Source organism: Sander vitreus, unplaced genomic scaffold, assembly GCF_031162955.1.
Source record: "Sander vitreus isolate 19-12246 unplaced genomic scaffold, sanVit1 ctg394_0, whole genome shotgun sequence".
Taxonomy (NCBI): Eukaryota; Metazoa; Chordata; class Actinopteri; order Perciformes; family Percidae; genus Sander; species Sander vitreus.
This window is the reverse complement of record NW_027595519.1, coordinates 30,001-34,617: the sequence shown is the minus strand read 5'-3', so window position 1 is coordinate 34,617 and position 4,617 is coordinate 30,001. Positions and strand designations below refer to the sequence as shown.

General features: G+C 42.4%; 1 long non-coding RNA gene across 1 annotated transcript; it reads right to left on the bottom strand.

The window, feature by feature from the left end:
* Nucleotides 1-809: 809 nt before the first annotated feature.
* LOC144513965 (uncharacterized) lies at nucleotides 810-4,008 on the bottom strand. Its single transcript, XR_013501219.1, has 4 exons — nucleotides 3,919-4,008; nucleotides 3,241-3,299; nucleotides 1,070-1,170; nucleotides 810-876 (listed from the first exon to the last, which is right to left on the bottom strand). It is a non-coding gene; the product is annotated as an uncharacterized LOC144513965 (long non-coding RNA).
* Nucleotides 4,009-4,617: the final 609 nt, after the last annotated feature.

Below are 4,617 nucleotides of genomic sequence, written 5' to 3'. Positions count from 1 at the left end.
TGTGTGTGTGTGTGTGTGTGTGTGTGTGTGTGTGTGTGTGTGTGTATCTCTGTGTGTGTGTGTGTGTGTGTGTGTGTGTGTATCTCTGTGTGTGTGTATCTCGTGTGTGTGTGTGTGTGTGTGTGTGTGTGTATCTCTGTGTGTGTGTGTGTGTGTGTGTGTGTGTGTGTGTGTGTGTGTGTGTGTGTGTGTGTGTGTGTGTGTGTGTGTGTGTGTGTGTGTGTGTGTATCTCTGTGTGTCTGTGTGTGTGTGTGTGTGTGTGTGTATCTCTGTGTGTATCTCTGTGTGTCTGTGTGTATCTCTGTGTGTGTGTGTGTGTGTGTGTGTGTGTGTGTGTGTGTGTGTGTGTGTGTGTGTGTGTGTGTGTGTGTGTGTGTGTGTGTGTGTGTGTGTGTGTGTGTGTGTGTGTGTATGTGTGTGTGTGTGTGTGTGTGTGTGTGTATCTCTGTGTGTGTGTGTGTGTGTGTGTGTGTGTGTGTGTGTGTGTGTGTGTGTGTGTGTGTGTGTGTATCTCTGTGTGTGTGTGTGTGTGTGTGTGTGTATCTCTGTGTGTGTGTGTGTATCTCGTGTGTGTGTGTGTGTGTGTGTATCTCTGTGTGTGTGTGTGTGTGTGTATCTCTGTGTGTGTGTGTGTGTGTGTGTGTGTGTGTGTGTGTGTGTGTGTGTGTGTGTGTGTGTGTGTGTGTGTGTGTGTGTGTGTGTGTGTGTGTGTGTGTGTGTGTGTGTGTGTGTGTGTGTGTGTGTGTGTATCTCTGTGTGTGTGTGTGTGTGTGTGTGTGTGTGCTCAGTAATCAATGACAGCATGGTTTCACCAACAACATGTTTATTTTCTGGCAAACAGCTGATCTGATGGTGTGCTGAAGCTCCACCTGCTCCTGTAACACCACAGAGATGAAGTCAAGATCAGCCACACGGAGAAACACAGGGAAGAGTTTAACCATCCAGCTAGTATAAATATCTCACGTTACTGTGTTGTATCAACAGCATCTGTCAGCATGTGTCGGCCATTATCTCTCGCTCTGCTGAGCTGTATCTGTTGAGGCGTGACTGTTTATTAATGATACTTACTCTTTACTGTCTCTGATCTTCAGGAGTTCCTGCAGTCAAGTGCAACAGTCACAGTTTCACCGACACTGATCGACATGGATATGTGGTGGTAAAGAGACGAGCTGCAGGTTCAACAACGAGAAGAACAGATCAGTCACAAGCGGAACAAAATACACAATCATATAACTACAATCAGATTAAACAACATTTCTTCAGGAAGTAACTTCCTGAAGAAATGTTGTTTTTCCTGAAGAAGGCTGGACGCTGAAACACGTTGAAGTAGTTTTTAATCAGATTCTATAGTTGTGTCTAAAGTGCCAGCTGTGATAGAAACATGTTAATGTACAAGGTACAAAATACATGTTAATGTACAAGGTACAAGATACATGTTAATGTACAAGATACATGTTAATGTACAAGGTACAAAATACATGTTAATGTACAAGATACATGTTAATGTACAAGGTACAAAATACATGTTAATGTACAAGATACATGTTAATACAAGATACATGTTAATACAAGATACATGTTAATGTACAAAGTACAGGGTACAGGATACATGTTAATACAAGATACATGTTAATACAAGATACATGTTAATGTACAAGGTACAGAATACATGTTAATGTACAAGATACATGTTAATGTACAAGATACATGTTAATGTACAAGATACATGTTAATGTACAAGATACATGTTAATACAAGACAAGTGCATTGGATTGGACTCTGAAAACTCAAACTAAACTACAACGCAATCCAAAAGTAAAGAGAGGACACGGCCTACAGTAAAGAGAGGACACGGCCTACAGTAAAGAGAGGACAACACGGCCTACAGTAAAGAGAGGACAACGACACGGCCTACAGTAAAGAGAGGACAACACGGCCTACAGTAAAGAGAGGACAACACGGCCTACAGTAAAGAGAGGACAACACGGCCTACAGTAAAGAGAGGACAACACGGCCTACAGTAAAGAGAGGACAACACGGCCTACAGTAAAGAGAGGACAACACGGCCTACAGTAAAGAGAGGACAACACGGCCTACAGTAAAGAGACAACACAGCCTACAGTAAAGAGAGGACAACACAGCCTACAGTAAAGAGACAACACAGCCTACAGTAAAGAGTCTCCATGATAGGTGTGTGTGTGTCTATGGTGATTTCCACAGTGAGGGAGGGGAGACAGTATCTTCCATGGGTCAAACATGTCCATTTAATGATAATTATACCTCTTAAGTTTGTTCTGTGAGTCCAAACGGCAAAAATATTATGATCACAAGAGAGATAAAGGTCTGGGGAACACATGGATGTGTTTTTATGTTTGTGGTGTCAAATATATGCGACACAGAGCAGGTAACAAACAGGGAACATCTGCGTCCTTCCAGATATTTTCGTTGTTTCTATCCGCAGCGTTTTCGTTGTTTCTATCAGCATTTGGTATGAACAGAGCCAAAAGTTTAGGTCCGCTGGATTCCATAGTTACATGTCTGCGACCGGCACAAGATTTCCTACATTGTGACCAACAATGATGTATGAAGAGTGAAAACTGTAGAGGAGAGAGCTATTAGTTTGGAAATATTTCAGAGGATCATACTGCAGCTCCCCCCTCTGTCCTCCCCTCTAGTCTCAACAGTCCGTCCCCATACACACACATCGGAAAATCAGAAACGGTCTGAAAACTGGACGATACGTAAACTGTGATTAGGTAGAAACCGTGCTTGATATCAGAACGCCCATTCAGCCCAATAAACGCCAAAGTCTTGTCTTCGGTTTAAACCTTTAGTTATCTCTCTACATTAAAGGATGGCGATACAGCACGGCCCCAAAGAGGGGTTGGTTTCAGCGATGTTAAGAGATTTCCCATTAAAGTCTATGGGGAAATGTTGCGCCGTTTTTTGCCGATTTCACGAAAACCGTGCTGCACATCTCTTAGAAAAGTCATAGCACACCATTCCCGATCAATACACACGTTTTGATGTATTTATGTACATGTGTTGGCAACGCTCCCTGACTAGTAGCAGGACAAAACTGTGGCGGAATAATAATAATAATAAGTATGCAGGATAATACTCATTCTGCCGATTGCTGCTATTATATTAGCACACTGAATAACCTTGATGAGCAGCTAATAGACCTTTTGAATGTAGGTGGTGTTCCCCTTTAAATAGATTCAGATAGTCATGTTTACCTGGCTGAGGGTGAACTCAGAGTCCCTGCAAGTTCCAGGTCCATCGGTTCCTCCTGGTCCTGAAGATCCACAACACACACAAGTTCAGAAGGTAACAACACAGATAGTGATTGAAAAGGATATTAAAGTAAAATGTTCATGCTTTGCATATTTAAACTGTAGTACACCTGACACAGCCTGTTCTCATGAAGCATTCCTATATATCGCTCTGACAAGTAAAGCTGTAACTGGTATTCCAGTATTTATTAGTGTCAGCAGCACGTTGTACAGGTGTTCATGTCCTGGAGAAGTTAAGGAGAAAACACAAGACTTTCACCAGGAAACAGGTGTTCATGTCCTGAAGAAGTTAAGGAGAAAACACAAGACTATCACCAGGAAACAGGTGTTCATGTCCTGAAGAAGTTAAGGAGAAAACACAAGACTTTCACCAGGAAACAGGTGTTCATGTCCTGAAGAAGTTAAGGAGAAAACACAAGACTTTCACCAGGAAACAGGTGATGTGAAATGACAAAAAGATGATGTTATTTTAAAACGTTCAAAGATTCGGGGCCCCTGGCTCTGCTCATTACTTGAACTCAGTCCTACTGTGATGTAAGTGCTGTTACAGGGTCTCAGGAAGCTTTCACAGCCACTATTCAGGAGACAATATCACACTTTCTGACTCCACTAAATATTTACCTGGCTATGAATAGTCTGTGGAGGGTCCACGTCCATGGGAGAGACATCATCATCACCACCAGCAGCAGCTGCTGCTGTCCTCTGGCTGGGACCCTGCAGCAAAACACACACAATTAAAGCTATAAGTTAAAAAATATGTTTAAGATTCAAGAAATGATTGTTATTATGTGACCTTAACAACATCGTAACTGCATCAGTGTCAAATGAAGCCAAGTATCAAAGACTTCACACATTTACAAAGAAACACAGATGAGATCAGACACACACACACACACACACACAGAGACACACACACACACACACACACACACACACACACACACACACACACACACACACACACACACAGAGACACACACACACACACACACACACACACACAGACACACACACACACACACAGAGACACACACACAGAGACACACACACACACACACATACAGACACACCATTCGATCAATACACACGTTTTGGTGTATTTATGTACATGTGTTGGCAGCGCTCCTGACTAGTGAGCGGGACAAAACTTTGTGGCGGAATAATAATAAGTATGCAGGATAATACTCATTCTGCGATTGCTGTTATTATATTAGCACACTGACCTTGATGAGCAGCTAATAGACCTTTTGAATGTAGATGGTGTTCCCCTTTAAATAGATTCAGATAGTCATGTTTACCTGGCTGAGGTGAACCTCAGAG